Genomic DNA, 20,541 nt, shown 5'->3' with positions numbered 1-20,541 from the left:
GTTTAAATCTCTTTGTAGGCCTCTAAGAATTTGCTTTATGAATCTGGGTGCTCCTGTATTGGGTGCATATATATTTAGGATAGTTAGCTCTTCGTGTTGTATTGATCCCTTTACCATTATGTAATGCCCTTGTTTGTCTTTTTTGATCTTTGTTAGTTTAAAGTCTGTTTTATCAGAGACTAGGATTGCAACCCCTGCTTTTTTTTTTTTTGCTTTCAATTTACTTCGTAAATATTCCTCTATCCCTTTATTTTGAGCCTATGTGTGTATTTGCATGTAAGATGGGTCTCCTGAATACAGCACACCAATGGGTCTTGACTCTTTATCTAATTTGCCAGTCTGTGTCTTTTAATTGGGGCATTTAGCCCATTTACATTTAAGGTTAATATTGTTATGTGTGAATTTGATCCTGTCATTATGATGCTAGCTGGTTATTTTGCCCATTAGTTGATGCAGTTTCTTCATAGTGTTGATGGTCTTTACATTTTGGTATGCTTTTGCAGTGGCTAGTACTGGTTTTTCCTTTCCATATTTAGTACTTGCTTCAGGAGCTCTTGTAAGGCAGGCCTGGTGATGACAAAATCTCTCAGCATTGGCTTGTCTGTGAAGGATTTTGTTTCTCCTTCACTTGTGAAGCTTAGTTTGGCTGGATATGAAATTCTGGGTTGAAAATTCTTTTCTTTATGAATGTTGAATATTGGCCCCCATTCTCTTCTTGCTTGTCGGGTTTCTGCAGAGAGATCCACTGTTAGTGTAATGAGCTTCCCTTTGTGGGTAACCCGACCTTTCTTTCTGGCTGCCCTTAACATTTTTTCCTCCATTTCAACCTTGGTGCATCTGATGATTATGTGTCTTGGGGTTGCTCTTCTCAGGGAGTATCTTTGTAGTGTTCTCTGTATTTCCTGAATTTGAATGTTGGCCTGTCTTACTAGGTTGAGGAAGTTCTCCTGGATAATATCGTGAAGTGTGTTTTCCAACTTGATTCCATTCCCCCCGTCACTTTCAGGTACACCAGTCAAACGTAGGTTTGGTCTTTTCACATAGTCCCTTATTTCTTGGAGGCTTTGTTCATTCCTTTTCATTCTTTTTTCTCTAATCTTATCATCATGTTTTATTTCATTAAGTTGATCTTCAATCTCTGATATCCTTTCTTCCCACTTGATTGATTCAGCTATTGATACTTGTGTATGCTTCACGAAGTTCTTGTGCTGTGTTTTTCAGCTCTATCAGGTCATTTATGTTCTGCTCTAAACTGGTTATGCTAGTTAGCAGTTACTGTAACCTTTTATCAAGGTTCTTAGCTTCCTTGCATCGGGTTGGAACATGCTCCTTTAGCTCAGAGGAGTCTGTTGTTACCCACCTTCTGAAGCCTACTTCTGTCAGTTCATCAAACTCGTTCTTCGTCCAGTTTTGTTCCCTTGCTGGTGAGAAGTTGTGATCCTTTGGAGGAGAAGAGGCATTCTGGTTTTAGGAATTTTCAGCCTTTTTGTGCTGTTTTTTCCTCATCTTCGTGGATTTATCTACCTTTGGTCTTTGATGTTGGTGACCTTTGGATGCAGTTTTTACGTGGGTGTCCTTTTTGTTGATGTTGATGCTATTGCTTTCTGTTTGTTAGTTTTTCATCTGACGTTTAGGGCTCTCTTCTACAGGTCTGCTGAAGTTTGCTGGAGGTCCACTCCAGACCCTGTTTGCCTGGTTATCACCAGCAGAGGCTGCAGAACAGCAAAGATTGCTGTCTGCTCCTTCCTCTGGAAGCTTCGTCACAGAGGGGCACCTGCCAGATGCCAGCCAGAGCTCTCCTGTATGAGGTGTCTGTTGACCCCTGCTAGGAGATGTTTCCCAGTCAGGAGGCATGAGGGTCAGGGACCCACTTGAGGAGGCAGTTTGTCCCTTAGCAGAGCTCAAGCACTGTCCTGGGAGATATGCTGCTCTCTTCAGAGCTGACAGGCAGGAATGCTTAAGTTTGCTGAAGCTGTGCCCACAGCTGCTCCTTCCCCAAGGTGCTCTGTTCCAGGGAGATGGGAGTTTTAATCTATAAGCCCCTGACTGGGGCTTCTGCCTTTCTTTCAGAGATGCCCTGCCCAGAGAGGAGGAATCTAGAGAGGCAATCTGGCTACAGTGGCTTTGCCGCACTGGTTTCACACCCAGTTCGAACTTTCTGGTAGCTTTGTTTACACTGTGAGGGGAAAACCGCCTACTGGAGCCTCAGTAATGGTGGACGCCCCTCCCTGCACCAAGCTTGAGCGTCCCAGGTCGACTTTGGACTACTGCGCTGGCAGTGAGAATTTCAAACCAGTGGGTCTTAGCTTGTTGGGCTCCGTGAGGGTGGGATGCTCTGTGAAGACCACTTGGCTCTCTGGCTTCAGCCCCCTTTTCAGGGGAGTGCCTGGTTCTGTCTCGCTGGTGTTCCAGGCACCACTGGGGTACAAAAAAAAAAAAAACTCCTGCAGCTAGCTTTGTGTCTGCTCAAATGGCCACCTAGTTTTGTGCTTGAAACCTAGGGCCCTGGTGGTGTAGGCACCAGAGGAATCTCCTGGTCTGTGGTTTACAAAGACCATGGAAAAGCGTAGTATCTGCTCTGGAGTGCACTGTCCCTCATGGTACAGTCCTTCATGGTACAGTCCCTCACGGCACAGTCCCTCATGGCTTCCCTTGGCTAGGGGAGAGAGTTCCCCAACCCCTTGTGCTTCCCAGGTGAGGTGATGCCCCACCCTGCTTCTGCTTACCCTCCGTGGGCTACACACATTGTCTAACCAGTCCCAATGAGATGAACCATGTACCTCAGTTGGAAATGCAGAAATCACCCAGCTTCTGCATTGGTCTCACTAGGAGCTGCAGACCAGAGCTGTTCTTATTTGGCCATCTTGCCTCTAAGTCTCAGGCCTTCTTTACTTTTTGACTTATTTTACTTACTTACTTATTTTCTGTAAGGAAATCTGGATTATAACATGTTCCTTTCATTATAGACTTTAGATGATGAGGAATAATCAACACCTTCAAATACATTTACTTTTTATCCAAAGACCTTAAAACTTCACCTTCAGGAAGCCCATGGCTTGGGTTCCAGGACACAGTTTAATACAGATGGCAGGTAATCAGCTGATATTCCCCCCTCCTCAAGTACTGGCTTCGCTTTGACATAGTGTTTTACGCTGCCCTCCTGGGACCCCCACCACCAATTCCGCATTTCCTCTGAGGGTCTGTAGCTTGCCAACCCACTTTTAATTTATGTCTAAGCCTAAAATCTTTTTGTTGGGAGATCGTTTACAGGGGATTTATAGTAAGAAACTTGAGGATTCTAATGGAATCTAATCTCAGGACAGCCTTCTTGAGAAATGGAAAGATTACAAGCTCTGTCTCTGTCTCTGTCATTCTGTCTCCCATCCCTCTGCCTTCTCTGTGTTTCTCTCTTTTTCTTACATAGACTTAACCTGAATGTTTGCTATTTTTTCTTTCTGTAGGCCCCTTCAAAGTGATGCTCCCCCTCCGTAACATCAGCCTGTGTGTGACTAGGACTCGCTATGGTTCTAATTCTGGTTCCAATCCTAGTTCATCTTATGAATTTGATCATGGACATGTGTTCTGGGTCTATCATTTCTAATTCTGGGAAAGAGCACCTGACAGGCTCTGCTTTATTCTTGTGTTCATCTCTAATCTAATCAACTAGAGCCACAGTGGTGAGGTTGCTGGTACAAGCATTATTGTCTAGGTCTGCCATATCCATGGGGACTTTGGAGGACATGTCAGAGATGGAAAAACAAATGGGCATGCATAACTAATATATCATTCACAATATTCCAGGCAGTGGGTACAGCGACCTTGAGGGCTGGAGAAAGAAGAGAGCTTGGTACATATAGGGAACTTCAAGTGGTTCAGAATGGCTGGAGTGTAGCATTTGGGGTAGGAGATAATAAGAGATGAGATGGAGCAGTAACCAGGGCGGGAATTACGAAGGGCTTTGATACCCTGCTAAGGAGTCAAAGTAGATAAAAAGTCAGGTTTTCTCTCCTTTGTTGGCTTTTACATCCTATACCATCTATTTGGAAGAGATACCACCCCTCCTTTCCTTGACTTACTAAGCATTTGCCCTTTGGGTCTCAGCTTAAATGTACCTTTTCGAAAATCCTTCCCTGATCTCCCAAGCCTGGTTAGTTGCTATGTGTTTTCCCAGCTCTGTGTGCCTGCACTAAATAGTACTCATATCCTGTATCCTGCTTGCCTATTCACTTTTCTGTCTCTCCTGCTAGGTATAAGCAGGAATCTTGTCTGAATATATCTTATATCCATAGCACAGTGCCTGGCAATCATAGACATTCTATAAATGTCCTGTTTAAGGAATGAATACATCAATGAATGAATGAGATGGACACAAATCAAGCAACCTCAAGTATCCCTTTCCTTGCTTGAGGTTAAGCCTGGCCTTGCTTCTTAGTTAGACTGACTGAAGCCCTCTCAGCCTCTAATCCTTGAGGAATGAAGACCCTCCTGCAGATTCTCTGGTCCCAACCAGGGGACTCTGAATATTCTCCCCAGACACTACTCTCTTCCCTGCTCCTTCCTCTGGAAGCTTCATCCCACAGGGGTGAGAAGGGTTTTATTTTTTTTATTTTTTTTTTATTATTATAGTTTAAGTTTTAGGGTACATGTGCACAATATGCAGGTTTGTTACATATGTATCCATGTGCCATGTTGGTGTGCTACACCCATTAACTCGTCATTTAGCATTAGGTATATCTCCTAATGCTGTCCCTCCCCTCTCCCTCCACCCCACAAGAGTCCCCAGAGTGTGATGTGCCCCTTCCTGTGTCCATGTATTCTCATTGTTCAATTCCCACCTATGAGTGAGAACACGCAGTGTTTGGTTTTTTGTCCTTGCGATAGTTTACTGAGAATGATGGTTTCCAGTTTCATCCATGTCCCTACAAAGGACATGAACTCATCATTTTTTATGGCTGCATAGTATTCCATGGTGTATATGTGCCACATTTTCTTAATCCAGTCTATCGTTGTTGGACATTTGGGTTGGTTCCAAGTCTTTGCTATTGTGAATAGTGCCGCAATAAATATACGTGTGCATGTGTCTTTATAGCAGCATGATTTATAGTCCTTTGGGTATATACCCAGTAATGGGAAGGGTGGGTCAAATGGTATTTCTAGTTCTAGATCCCTGAGGAATCGCCACACTGACTTCCACAATGGTTGAACTAGTTTACAGTCCCACCAGCAGTGTAAAAGTGTTCCTATTTCTCCACATCCTCTCCAGCACCTGTTGTTTCCTGACTTTTTAATGATCACCATTCTAACTGGTGTGAGATGGTATCTCATTGTGGTTTTGATTTGCATTTCTCTGATGGCCAGTGATGATGAGCATTTCTTCATGTGTTTTTTGGCTGCATAAATGTCTTCTTTTGAGAAGTGTCTGTTCATGTCCTTTGCTCACTTTTTGATGAGGCTGTTTGTTTTTTTCTTGTAAATTTGTTTGAGTTCATTATAGATTCTGGATATTAGCCCTTTGTCAGATGAGTAGGTTGTGAAAATTTTCTCCCATTCTGTAGGCTGCCTGTTCACTCTGATGGTAGTTTCTTTTTCTGTGCAGAAGCTCTTTAGTTTAATTAGATCCCATTTGTCAATTTTGGCTTTTGTTGCCATTGCTTTTGGTGTTTTAGACATGAAGTTCTTGCCCATGCCTATGTCCTAAATGTCTCGGTTTTCTTCTAGGGTTTTTATGGTTTTAGTTCTAACATGTAAGTCTTTAATCCATCTTGAATTAATTTTTGTATAAGGTGAAAGGAAGGGATCCAGTTTCAGCTTTCTACATATGGCTAGCCAGTTTTCCCAGCATCATTTATTGAATAGGGAATCCTTTCCCCATTGTTTGTTTTTGTCAGGTTTGTCAAAGATCAGATAGCTCTAGATATGCAGCATTATTTCTGAGGGCTCTGTTTTGTTCCATTGATCTATGTCTCTGTTTTGGTACCAGTACCATGCTGTTTTGGTTACTGTAGCCTTGTAGTATAGTTTGAAGTCAGGTAGCGTGATGCCTCCAGCTTTGTTCTTTTGGCTTAGGATTGACTTGGCAATGCGGGCTCTTTTTTGTTTCCACATGAACTTTAAAGTAGTTTTTTCCAATTCTGTGAAGAAAGTCACCGGTAGCTTGATGGGGATGGCATTGAATCTATAAATGACCTTGGGCAGTATGGCCATTTTCACGATATTGATTCTTCCAACCCATGAGCATGGAATGTTCTTCCATTTGTTTGTATCCTCTTTTATTTCATTGAGCAGTGGTTTGTAGTTCTCCTTGAAGAGGTCGTTCATGTCCCTTCTAAGTTGGATTCCTAGGTATTTTATTCTCTTTGAAGCAATTGTGAATGGGAGTTCACTCATGATTTGGCTCTCTGTTTGTCTGTCATTGCTGTACAAGAATGTTTGTGATTTTTGTACATTGATTTTGTGTCTGAGACTTTGCTGAAGTTGCTTATCAGCTTAAGGAGATTTTGGGCTGAGACAATGGGGTTTTCTAGATATACAATCATGTCATCTGCAAACAGGGACAATTTGACTTCCTCTTTTCCTAATTGAATACCATTTATTTCCTTCTCCTGCCTGATTGCCCTGGCCAGAACTTCCAACCCTATGTTGAATAGGAGTGGTAAGAGAGGGCATCCCTGTCTTGTGCCAGTTTTCAAAGGGAATGCTTCCAGTTTTTGCCCATTCAGTATGATATTGGCTGTGGGTTTGTCATAGATAGCTCTTATTATTTTGAGATATGTCCCATCAGTACCTAATTTATGGAGAGTTTTTAGCATGAAGGGTTGTTGAATTTTGTCAAAGGCCTTTTCTGCATCTATTGAGATAATCATGTGGTTTTTGTCTTTGGTTCTGTTTATATGCTGGATTACGTTTATTGATTTGTGTATGTTGAAACAGCCTTGCATCCCAGGGATGAAGCCCACTTGATCATGGTGGATAAGCTTTTTGATGTGCTGCTGGATTTGGTTTGCCAGTATTTTATTGAGGATTTTTGCATCAATGTTCATCAAGGATATTGGTCTGAAATTCTTTTTTTGGTTGTGTCTCTGCCAGGCTTTTGTATTAGGATGATGCTGGCCTCATAAAATGTGTTAGGGAGGATTCCCTCTTTTTATATTGAGTGGAATAGTTTCAGAAGGAATGGTACCAGTTCCTCCTTGTACCTCTGGTAGAATTCGGCTGTGAATCCATCATGTCCTGGACTCTTTTTGGTTGGTAAACTATTGATTATTGCCACAAATTCAGAGCCTGTTATTGGTCTATTCAGAGATTCAACTTCTTCCTGGTTTAGTCTTGGGAGGGTGTATTTGTCGAGGAATTTATCCATTTCTTCTAGATTTTCTAGTTCATTTGCATAGAGGTGTTTGCAGTATTCTCTGATGGTAGATTGTAGTTCTGCGGGATCGGTGGTGATATCCCCTTTATCATTTTTTAATGCATCTATTTGATTCTTCTCTCTTTTCCTCTTTATTAGTCTTGCTAGTGGTCTATCAATTTTGTTGATCTTCTCAAAAAACCAGGTCCTGGATTCATTAATTTTTTGAAGGGTTTTTTGTGTCTCTATTTCCTTCAGTTCTGCTCTGATTTTAGTTATTTCTAGCCTTCTGCTAGCTTTTGAATGTGTTTGCTCTTGCTTTTCTAGTTCTTTTAATTTTGATGTTAGGGTGTCAGTTTTAGATCTTTCCTGCTTTCTCTTGTGGGCATTTAGTGCTATAAATTTCCCTCTACACACTGCTTTGAATGTGTCCCAGAGATTCTGGTATGTTGTGTCTTTGTTCTCGTTGGTTTCAAAGAACATCTTTATTTCTGCCTTCATTTCGTTATGTACCCAATAGTCACTCAGGAGCAGGTTGTTCAGTTTCCATGTAGTTGAGTGGTTTTGAGTGAGTTTCTTAATCCTGAGTTCTAGTTTGATTGCACTGTGGTCCGAGAGACAGTTTGTTATAATTTCTGTTCTTTTACATTTGCTGAGGAGAGCTTTATTTCCAACCATGTGGTCAATTTTGGAATAGGTGTGGTGTCGTGCTGAAAAAAATGTATATTCTGTTGATTTGGGGTGGAGAGTTCTGTAGATGTCTATTAGGTCCACTTTGTGCACAGCTGAGTTCAATTCCTGGGTGTCCTTGTTAACTTTCTGTCTCGTTGATCTGTCTAATGTTGACAGTGGGTTGTTAAAATCTCCCATTATTATTGTGTGGGAGTCTAAGTCTCTTTGTAGGTCACTCAGGACTTGCTTTATGAATCTGGGTGCTCCTGTATTGGGTGCATATATATTTAGGATAGTTAGCTCTTCTTGTTGAATTGATCCCTTTACCATTATGTAATGGCCTTCTTTGTCTCTTTTGATCTTTGTTGGTTTAAAGTGTATTTTTTCAGAGACTAGGATTGTAACCCCTGCCTTTTTTTGTTTTCCATTTGCTTGGTAGATCTTCCTTCATCCCTTTATTTTGACTCTATGTGTGTCTTTGCACGTGAGATGGGTTTCCTGAATACAGCACACTGATGGGTCTTGACTCCTTATCCAATTTGCCAATCTGTGTCTTTTCATTGGAGCATTTAGGCCATTTACATTTAAAGTTAATATTGTTATGTGTGAATTTGATCCTGTCATTATGATGTTAGCTGGTTATTTTGCTCGTTAGTTGATGCAGTTTCTTCCTAGCCTCAATGGTCTTTACAATTTGGCATGTTTTTGCAGTGGCTGGTAACGGTTGTTCCTTTCCATGTTTAGTGCTTCCTTCAGGAGCTCTTTTAGGGCAGGCCTGGTGGTGACAAAATCTCTCAGCATTTGCTTGTCTGTAAAGTATTTTATTTCTCCTTCACTTATGAAGCTTAATTTGGCTGAATATGAAATTCTGGGTTGAAAATTCTTTTCTTTAAGAATGTTGAATATCAGCCCCCACTCTCTTCTGGCTTGTAGAGTTTCTGCCGAGAGATCAGCTGTTAGTCTGATGAGTTTCCCTTTATGGGTAACCCGACCTTTCTGTCTGGCTGCCCTTAACATTTTTTCCTTCATTTCAACTTTGGTGAATCTGACAATTATGTGTCTTGGAGTTGCTCTTCTCGAGGAGTATCTTTGTGGCATTCTCTGTATTTCCTGAATCTGAATGTTGGCCTGGCTTGCTAGATTGGGGAAGTTCTCCTGGATAATATCTAGCAGAGTGTTTTCCAACTTGGTTCCATTCTCCCTGTCACTTTCAGGTACACCAATCAGATGTAGGTTTGGTCTTTTCACATAGTCGCATATTTCTTGGAGGCTTTGTTCATTTCTTTTTATTCTTTTTTCTCTAAACTTCCCTTCTTGCTTCATTTCATTCATTTCATCTTCCATCACTGATACCCTTTCTTCCAGTTGATCGCATCAGCTACTGAGCTGCATTCTTCACGTAGTTCTCGAAACTTGGCTTTCAGCTCCATCAGCTCCTTTAAGCACTTCTCTGCATTGGTTATTTTAGTTATACATTCGTCTAATTTTTTTTCAACGTTTTTAACTTATTTGCCATTGGTTTGAATTCCTCCTGTAGCTCGGAGTAGTTTGATCATCTGAAGCCTTCTTCTCTCAACTCGTCAAAGTCATTCTCTGTCCAGCTTTGTTCCATTGCTGGTGAGGAACTGCATTCCTTTGGAGGAGGAGAGGCGCTCTGCTTTTTAGAGTTTCCAGCTTTTGTGCTCTGTTTTCTCCCCATCTTTGTAGTTTTTTTCTACTTTTGGTCTTTGATGATGGTGACGTACAGATGGGTTTTTGGTGTGGGTCTCCTTTCTGTTTTTTAATTTTTCCTTCTAACAGACAGGACCCTCAGCTGTAGGTCTGTTGGAGCTTGCTAGAGGTCCACTCCAGACCCTGTTTGGCTGGGTGTCAGCAGCGGTGGCTGCAGAACAGCGGATTTTCGTGAGACCACAAATTCAGCTGTCTGATAGTTTTGTCTGGAAGTTTTGTCTCAGAGGAGTACCCTGCCAAGTGAGGTGTCAGTCTGTCCCTACTGGGGGGTGCCTCCCAGTTAGGCTGCTCGGGGGTCAGGGACCCACTTTAGGAGTCTGCCTGTTCTCAGATCTCCAGCTGCATGCTGGGAGAACCACTACTCTCTTCAAAGCTGTCAGAGAGGGACATTTAAGTCTGCAGAGGTTCCTGCTGAATTTTTATTTGTCTGTACCCTGCCCCCATAGGTGGAGCCTACAGAGGCAGGCAGACCTCCTTGAGCTGTGGTGGGCTCCACCCAGTTCGAGCTTCCTGGCTGCTTTGTTTACCTAAGCAAGCCTGGGCAATCAAGAAGGGTTTTAAAAAGGGGATTCCCTGCACAAGCTCTCTTTGCCTGCTGCCATCCATGTAAGACATGACTGCTTCTCCTTGCCTTCTGCCATGATTGTGCCAGATGCCAGCCGGAGCTCGTCTGTATGAGGTGTCCCATACACCTGCCCACTTCCTACATGATCAATCTAGATTAGTTTCCTAATGTCATTCTGTATTTTGCCATCTTAATCCTTTCTCTTTTCCAATCACTTCTCCCTCATTTCCTTCCTTGAGAAGGAAATAAGCTTAAACAGTCCTCCACTCATCACCTGTGCATTCTAGGAGCATCTATGTAAAGTTCACACTTTTCTGCCCCAAACTGTCCATCTTACCAGCACATGACGTGTATATAAACATCGAATACATGTATATAAATGTATATATATATATAAATATTATAATTCCTAGTGTTGACTCTCACAAATATCAACAAGCAGCAACCTGTAATTATAGATTATACACATATAATCTATATATAGGTTATATAGATTATACATAATATATGCTATCCTGCTTTATTTCATTAATGATTGTGATGTTGCATTCTAGTACAAAGGAAGAGTGGCAAAATGTGAACTTATATTGTAGATGTTTTCTAATTCAGTATTGAAATGCCTCAGGACTCAGTCCTTGGATCTCTTCCCTTCTTTATTCTTACTACATTGTAGTAAGAATCCATTCTCAAGCCTTAGAATCATCTATGTGCTGATAACTCCCAAATTTATGTCTCCAATCCAGGCCTTTTCCCTAAACTGCATACTCATATATCCAACATCTCTACTTGGATGTCAAATAGACCTCTCAAACACACAATGTGTCCAAAATGGAACTTCTAGTCTTCCCCCAACTCCCTGATCCACCCACAGCCTTCCACTTTTCAGGTGATGGCAACTTGGCAGCTTTGTCCTTTCAGTTGCTCAGTCCAAAAGGCTTGAAGTCATCCTAAACTCCTCTCTCTTTCTCACACTTCCCAGCCAGTCTGTCATTAACTCCTGCTGGTTCTACCCTCTAATATATCCTTCTCTCCATTTCCACTGTTCCCATCCTGATTGGAGTCACCATCCTCTCTTGGCCGGAATACTGCAGTAGCTTCCTCATAGGTCTCTGTGAATCTACCCTTTCTCCCATACAATCTAATCTAGCAGAACACCAGGGGCTCTTCTGCTCCACACCTTCCAATGCCCACCCCCATTTCACTCACAGTGAAAGCCTGTGTTTATATTGGCCCAATACCCCCACACACTTTGGCTTCCACCTCAACCCTTATCCCTGGGACTTTATCTTCTAGCACTTCCACTCCCCTCCCACCTATTTTATTGTTGTAAGTAGTCCTCTTGCTGTCTTTTGACCATCATGATCACACTCTGTCTTAGGATCCTCCCCTCTAGCTGTTCTCCAGGCTGGAATGCTTTTTTCCTAGATTCACTTGGCAAGCTCTCTTGCCTTCTCCCAGTCTTTGTCCAGATATCACCTTCTACACGAGGCTTGCTTTGAGCACCCTACTGCAACCATCACCACCCCAAGCCCTCTTCACTTGCAATCCCAACCTCACTCTACTTTTTCTATTTTCCATAGTACTTATCTCCTTCTAATATATGACATAAGGTATTTATTTGCTATTATCTGTCTCTCTTGTTTCAATGCAAGTTCTAAGAAGACAAAGATCTTTGTTTTTTTCACAGATTGATATGGTTTGGCTGTGTTCCCCCGACAAATCTCATCTTGAATTCCCACATGTTGTGGGAGGGACCCAGTGGGAGGTAATTGAATCATGGGGGCAGGTCTTTCTTGTGCTGTTCTCATGCTAGTGAATAAGTCTCACAAGATATGATGGTTTTAAAAAGGGGACTTTCCCTGCACAAGCTCTCTTTGCATGCTGCCATCCATGTAAGACATGACTCCTCCTCCTAAGCTTCTGCCATGATTGTGAGGTCTTCTCAGCCATGTGCAACTGTAAGTCCATTAAACCTCTTTCTTTTGTAAATTGCCCAGTCTTGGGTATGTCTTTATCAGCAGCATGAATACGAACTAATACATTGGTTTATCAAAGCGCTTAGAAATGTGCTTGGCATATAATGAGTGCTTAGTGAATATTGTCAAAAGAATGAATGAATGAAAAAGCAAATTAATATCTCCTACCCTGTCTGCTCTTTATGTATCTCCACATCAGTGGTATAATTCCCAAATTGTGAGCTCCCAAAATGTAGAAAGCATTTTTGTCCTTTCTTAGCAGAGCAGGATTTTGACCTAAATTTCTGCAAACTATAGTCTTGTGGTTATGACTCTTTTTGCAAGTTGATCACTCATTCACAAGGATGGAATTTTCATCTGATTAATCACAAGATGGATGTGGTCTCAGAACATTGAGAAAAAGACTACTTCATCTACCTGACAGTCAAAGGGTAACACATTAGGACTTGAGAGATAATAATTCAAAGGAAGTTCACACACAGAAAAATTTAAGATTAGATTGTCATTTTCAGATAAATTTGTTAGCGATATTGGTTCAGTATTCTGCAGCAGATGCATAAAATATTTCCATGCCTTTAAGAATCCATTTGTAGTCTCAGATATCACATGTTGTTCCAGGAGTGTAGAGGTCCTACACAGTACTCTTTTATGAGTCACTCAAGCTTCTCCTGTGGCATCAGATTTTGCAGTGATTTTGTAATGGACATTTCCTAATGGAGAAATTATCAGCTATTTTTGAATTATGGAATAGCTACATTACTTAGAAATAGGCCCTTGGGTGCACATAAGATATTTCATTAGCAGGCTTAAGGTTTATTTATTAATAGAAAAATAATATAAAATGGCACTTAAAGGATCTTATCAAAATTATGAACCTCCCACTTCTGAATGTCTGTATTATACATCCATTCTTGGTCACCTAAACTTACCCCTTTGACTCAACCTGCTACAAAGAGCCAACCACTTCCTCTATTCCAGCTGTTTCTTTATTCCAATTCTTGCCCTATTATGTCACTCAGGCTGTTCTTTGCTCTATCTCTTTTGTTATAAATCACATTTATAGGCTGTATTAGTTCATTCTTATGCTGCTAATAAAGACATACCGAAGACTGGGAATTTATAAAGGAAAGAGTTTTAATGGACTCACAATTCCATATGGCTGAGGAGGCTTTACAATCATGGCAGAGGGCAAAGGAGGGGCAAAGGCATGTCTTACATGGTAGCAAGCAAGAGGGCATGTGTATGGGAAGTACTCTTTATAAAACCATCAGATCTCATGAGACTTATGCACTGTCATGAGAATAGCATGGGAAAAACTCACCTCCATGATTCAACTACTTCCCAGTGTGTCCCTCTCACAACATATGTGGATTATGGGAGCTACAATTCAACATGAGATTTGGGTGAGGACACAGCCAAACCATATCATTCCACCCCTGGCCCCTCCCAAATCTCATGTCCTCACATTTCAAAACCAATCATGCCTTCCCAACAGTCCCCCAAAGTCTGAACTCATTTCAGCATTAACTCAAAAGTCCACAGTCCGAAGTCTCATCTGAGACAGGCAAGTCCCTTCTGCCAAAAGCAAGTTAGTTACTTCCTGGAAACAATGTGGGTACCAGGCATTGGGTAAATATATCTGTTCCAAATGGGAAAAATTGGCCAAAACAAAGGGGCTACAGTCCCCTGGAAAGTCCAAAATCCAACAGGGCAGTCATTAAACCTTAAAGTTACAAAATGATCTCCTTTGACTCCATGTCTCACATCCAGGTCATGCTGATGCAAGAGGTGGGCTCCCACAGCCTTGGGCAGCTCTGCCTCTGTGGATTTGCAGGGTATGGCCCCCATTTTGGCTGCTTTCACTGGCTGGCATTGAGTGTGGCTTTTCCAGGTGCACAGTGCAAGCTGTCATTGGATCTACCATTCTGGGGTCTGCAGGACAGTGGGCATCTTCTCACAGCTCCACTAGGCAGTGCCCCAGTGGGGACTCTGTGTGGGTACTCCAACCCCACATTTCATTTCCACACTGCCCTAGCGAGTTTCTGCATGAGGGCTCCACCCCTGCAGCAAACTTCTTGCCTGGACATCCAGGCATTTCCATGCATCTTCTGAAATCTAGGCAGAGATTCCCAAATCTCAATTCTTAACTTCTCTGTGCCCACAGGCCCAACACTACATGGAAGCTGCCAAGGCTTGGGGCTTGCACCCTCTGAGCTGTATGTTGGCCCTTTTAGCTACAACTGGAGTAGCTGGGACGCAGGTCACCAAGTCCCAAGGCTGTGCACAGCAAAGGGGGGTCCTGGCCCTGGCCCACAAAACCGTTTTTCCCTCCTAGGCCTCTGGGCCTGGGATGGGAAGGGCTGCCATGAAGGTCTCTGACATGCCCTGGAGACATTTTCCCCATTGTCTTGGTGATTAACATTTGGCTCCTTGTTTTATGTAAGTTTCTGCAACAGGTATGAATTTCTCCTCAGAAAAAAAGGTTTTTCTCTCCTATCTCATTGTCAGGCTGCAAATTTTCAGAACTTTTGGATTCCATCACCTCTTGAATGCTTAGCCACTTAGAAATTTATTCCCCTAGATACCCTAAATCATCTCTTCTAAGTTCAAAATTCCACATACCTCTAGGGCAAGGGCAAAATGTCACCAATCTCTTTGCATAGCAAGAGTGACCCTTAATCCAGTTCCCAACAAATTCCTCATCTCTATCTGAGACAACCTCAGCATGGACCTTTTTGTCCAAATCACTGTCAGCATTTTGGTCAAAGCCATTCAACAAGTCTCCAGGAAGTTCCAAACTTCCCACATCTTCCTGTCTTCTGAGCCCTCTAAGTCTCTAGGAAGTTTCAAACTTTCCCACATTTTCATATCTTCTGAGCCCTCCAAACTGTTCCATCCTAGCCTGTTACCCAGTTCCAAAGTCGCTTCCACATTTTCGGGTATCTTATAGTAGCACCCCACTCTACTGATACCAATTTACTGTATTAGTCTGTTCTCACACTGCTAATAAAGACATACCCAAGACTGGATAATTTATAAAGGAAAGAGGTTTGATGGACTCACAGTTCCACATGACTGAGGAGGCCTCACAATCATGGCAGAAGGCAAAGGAGGAGCAAAGGCACATGTTACATGGTGGCAGGCAAGAGAGCATGCATAAGGGAATTGCTCTTTATAAAACCATCAGATCTTGTGAGCCTTACTCACTCTCATGTGAACAACATGGGAAAAACTCACCCCCATGATTCAATTACCTCCCAACAGGTCCTTTCCATGATACATGTGGATTATGGGAGCAACAACTCAAGATGAGATTTGGGTGGGGATACAGCCAAACCATATCATAGGTTAATTCATGTTAACTTAAAGAATAGAGAGGCAGCAAAGTGGATGTAACATAAGCTTGGCGTCAGACTAGATGGATTAGATATCTGGCTCTGCCATTTACTATCTGTATGACCTTGAGGATGTTGTGCAATCTCTCTATAAATCCCTATATTTGTAAAAGGGTTTAATAATATCTTCTTCATAGGTGAGAATTAAATGAGATAGTATATATAAAGTATTTGTTTCCCTTCTATGTTAAGATAGCAATAGTAATATACGTTTGCCTTTCAGTTGGATTTGCTAATGTCTAAGGGGGCCTTTTTTGCATGCCTATTAATAGAGTTTTACTTTTATTATAATAATATTCCATTTATTAAAGAGCTAAATCCTAAGTTTTCTTAATATTTTAAGTTCAGCTTTCTAATCTTGTTTATTAATCTAGTATATTTGTATAAAAATGAGTATAATCATTTTCACTAGCTTTGATTAATATTTATTGATTTGTACAGTAAAAATAATAAATTATCCTTAATCATTTAATGCTATTTGAATTCATAAGTAATATTTTCATCAACACTTCAAATCATAATTACAATTTCAATGTAGCTAATTTTTTCAGATAATGCAAGTCTATTATGCAGACTTAAAACTCAACAAGCCAGATACTTCTAAATACTTCAGTAATGCTTAGTAATCTAATAAATCAATCAATTGACTCACTTAACTCAAATTCTCATACACTTTTCAAACACCTTAAAAACAGAAAACATTCAAAATAGCAGTGACTGCAAAACATTACACAGCATAATAACATTCATTAAACAAAAGTCTCACTTGTATTCATTCTCTATTAAATATATATTATACATAACATACATTATATATGATCTACATTGTATAAATATGTAATACACAAAAATGTTATATAGTATACATACATTATATACAATATACATTGTGTATAATAAACATTATGTACATTGTGCATAATATACATTATGTACATTATGCATAATGTACCTTATGCATAATGTAATAGATTTTCATATATTATATTAGATTATCTTGTATAATATATTATGTATAATATACATTACATACATTATGTATAATATACATTATACATAATGTACATACATATATTCCTTCCAGAAGTAGCTAATTTGCTCCCAACCAAAGAAAAGATAATTACTATTTTAGGTCCTCTACAGCCACTAAAGTTTTACACACAGATCATTATCAGTGATTATAAATCAAGGCAAAGGATGTTTGTGCTGCTTCCAGAATGATTCTACCCAAATCCCAGGTTAGCAAGCTGTACTTTTTCTCATAATTAAACCCTGCCAGCTTCTTCAATTTTACACAAAACTGCTTTCACAAGTTATTCCTGCCAGATCTGAGTAGCTTCAATGCACTCTTCCCACTGTGCTCCTTCACAATAGGATCACCACTAATCTCCATATTGCTTGATTTGTGATAATAGGCTTCTTAAATGCTTCTGCCATTATAACCCATCTGCTCACTAACTGGTGAGATTCTGTACTTAATCGTTTATGTTCTCATTTGTGTCAAACCCATATTTCTGTTGGTTTATTGCTGAGTCCAAACCAGATTCCCAGCTTCTGCTTTCCTCCCCTGCCCCCCAGTCTAGTGTCCCTCCCCCAGTCTAGTGTCACTACCTGATTTCCTGTAAATGCAAACGTACTCCAATAAACCTGCCTGAAGCAAGAGGAATTGAGCCAGCTATCAAACATCATTCTGGGATTCAGCATCAGTCACCATTAGGGCTGGTCTTGTCCTGACATGGGCTACATGTCTGGTCCCTGGGGCTTAGCCTCTGGTCAGTGTCAAATTTAGGTGAAAGGCTTGTCAGCACAAAAATACATACCTGGAACAAACAAACATTTCTGGAACAAGATTGCTTGGGGAAATTCACAGACAAGTAGCTGGTGTGAGGTTCTCCATTGTTCATTACAATTTAGGACAGCACAAAGAAATTTAGCAGGGCTAGATATCAGACTCAAAATAACCCTGGCCTTTGGGCTGTGGGGATATTAAACTACAGAATTGAGGAAGATCCAGCCCCAATGTGGTCATGCCGTATGACACTGCAGAGTCCCTAGTTTACAATGGACTCAAAACTAAAAAGATAATGCAACCAGGCTGATTTATTGTCTGGGTCCCTAGACAAAACAAGAACATGATCTTTGAATCTAGAAGGATATGAAATTGGATCCTGGCTATGTACTTGCTATGTGATTATGGCAATGCTACTGAATTACTCTAAACTTATATTTCTGCATTATTGAGATCAACCACCAGCCTAACAGTTAAGACATGCATAAGAACTATGAATCAGGTCTGACAGCACAGAGAAAATATTTTCCACTTCCTTCTCAGCACGACGTCTCCTAAGAATTATTTGCATCTGTTATTTCGACTTTCTCCCATTCCAGTTTGTCTTTGTAGTAGATGGACAGAGATTGGTGACTCAATGTCTTTCCTTCACCTCACTGTGTAACAAAAACATGACTGCAGTGAAATCGATTGATCCTCCTTGCCTTGGTGATTGGTCTAGGATGATCATATGGTAAGGGATGGTCCAAGCAGGAAGACACTCAGAACTGTCCTTTCATGTTTGAAGGTGGTGATTTAAGAAGGTGCGTTGCCTGGACACTAAACAACATAGCTGTGTTGCTGCCGTGAGGAAAGCCAGCCTCAAGGTAAAACTGACACAAGGACAGAATCAAGATAACCGCAAAGTGATGGAGCCAGAACTCTGATCGTGCCGAAACTAAAACCTGCCTTAGTGCTGTACTTTTCAGTAATATGAACCAGAAAATTCCTTATTTTTAAATCAGTTGAGATTTTCTGCTACCTATAGCCCAAAACGCCCTACCTAACTTGCTAACTTTTCTACCAGCTTCAATCAGAATTCAGCTCCGTCACTTCACCAACGCTGCTGTTATAAAGAGCATCAGTGGCCCTCATGTTGGAGAATCCAACACATAGTTTTCCTGCTCCTCTGTCTCTGCTCAGCCTTTGAAGGTTAGACTTTCCATCCAATATGTAAGTGTGCTTCAGGATATTCATTGTAGCGTTGGATATCACAGCAAAATATTAAAAAACAGGCTACTGATACACTGAATACTGAAAATAATCTACTGATGCACACAATTTTATTTGATTTGTTTTATTATTTTTATCTTAAATATATTTTAATTTTAAATATTATATAAATATATTCAAATGTTATAAAATTATTTTCTTTTAATATTTACACTTACTTCAGATTAATTTTATTTTTTGTTATTTTAACATTTTATTTATTTGGTTTTTGCATTTATTTAATGTATAAATGTATTTATTGAATCACCAGTAGGTGACTGAATGAGCTGCGTATTTCTTCCTTTGAGCGCAGCTGGTGCAATAAGCAGGAGCTCGCAGAGTCCCGTGGCCGCGGAGGGGCGCCAAACTCCGGGGAAGAGCCAGGGCGAGGTCCGACGAATCGGGCTCCGCTGGCGACCTGCCCCCTCTCCTTTCCTCCCTGGTGGGGCTGGCGGTGGGTGACCATGGCCGCATCTGGAAGGCGACTCTTCGGATTCAAGACGACCAACAAAAAACCCTCTTCCCCAAAGGGTTAGACTGAGCGAAACTTCAAATGGATGGCACGAGATAAATGAATTCTAAAGTGGAAACAATATGAAACACATGCGCAAGCTTTGGAGGCAAGAACGCTGACCTTAACCTCAGTGAAAACTAAAGCAACAGCAGCAAGAGTCTGCGCGGGGAAAACGTCCTTGCGATGCGACCAGCAGACAAGAGGCAGGAGATACGAGGCGCCCTACCCGAATTTAGTACCTCCAGCAAATCTGTGGCCCAGCGTGGCCCGATCAACTATGGTAGACCAAGCCATCAACTTGTTTTCCTAAAAATGAAAGGTGATCTGGCCCTGACTGAAGACAAACTGGAACAAGCCCAAAATGAACAGAGTGCCTGGAAGTTTACGCCTGGTAGGTAAACTCTCCAGTCATATTCTCAGTCAAGGCTTCCCTGACAGTCCCACTACTCGAAAGTCACTGGGGGGACAGCCAAGTACACGTTTCTACACCAACACTCAGACTTTTTGAGAGGAAAGAAAAAAAGCCACATTCTTATACTCCCCAGCTCCTAATGGTTAATGTGAAACTTACCAATGAACCTTGCACTTCAGTTCTTTCCCTCCCCATCCGCTTTGCTTCAGAGGCCTGGTAGGCTTGCACCATCCCAAAGAAGCGGCCACCTCTGAAGAATTCCTCTTTGGGAACATGTAGATACTTGAGAAATGTTTCTGTTTGAAGCAATTGAGGGAGAAACAAGGTCCTAAGGCACACAATGTCTTTGGACAGTTTGGAGAAATGAAAACCTGGAGACTTTAAATCATGTATTGAACATAAATTCCAGTAAAATGGAAAATGGACTATGCATTGCTCTTACCCCTGAGCATAGTGACTTAGAAATTCTAAACAGCAGGTCCTCAAATAACATGGGTTAGTTATGACGTCGAAGAGAAAAAAAATCCATGTCCGGTCAGGGCCATGGTCTGTGTGGAGTTTTCAAGATCTCCCTGTGTCTTTGCGGATTTTCTCTGGGTACTTGGTTTCCTCCCACGTCCCACAGCTGTGCACATGAGGCTCACTGGCTTGTCTACATGGTCGCAGTCCGGTGAGTGTGAGTGGGTGTGAGCGCGCCCTGCGATGATGGAATGGAGTCCTATCCAGGGCTGGCCTGAGCACTGCCAGGATGGGCTCCAGCCACTCAACACTCTGAACTGGAACAAGAAGGTAAATAATTATCTTACTTGTTTTTTATTAATTTTTCTTAAATACATGCATAACTCACATTTATTTCAATGTTTACTTTTTCTTTTCTTTTTTTTTTTT

At 41.3% G+C, this 20,541-nt stretch overlaps 1 long non-coding RNA gene across 1 annotated transcript in view; it reads left to right on the top strand.

Annotated features, from left to right (window-relative positions):
* LOC105737593 overlaps positions 1–20,541 on the top strand; it is a 58,666-nt gene that overhangs the window by 34,357 nt on the left and 3,768 nt on the right. Inside the window, exons 5-6 of the long non-coding RNA XR_001113286.2 lie at positions 18,264–18,342; positions 19,002–20,442. This is a non-coding gene — a long non-coding RNA (uncharacterized LOC105737593). The remainder of the gene's footprint in view (positions 1–18,263; positions 18,343–19,001; positions 20,443–20,541) is intronic.

This window comes from Nomascus leucogenys, chromosome 15, assembly GCF_006542625.1.
Source record: "Nomascus leucogenys isolate Asia chromosome 15, Asia_NLE_v1, whole genome shotgun sequence".
NCBI lineage: Eukaryota > Metazoa > Chordata > Mammalia > Primates > Hylobatidae > Nomascus > Nomascus leucogenys.
Note: the sequence above shows the minus strand (reverse complement) of the source record. Positions and strands in the feature narration are given on the sequence as shown.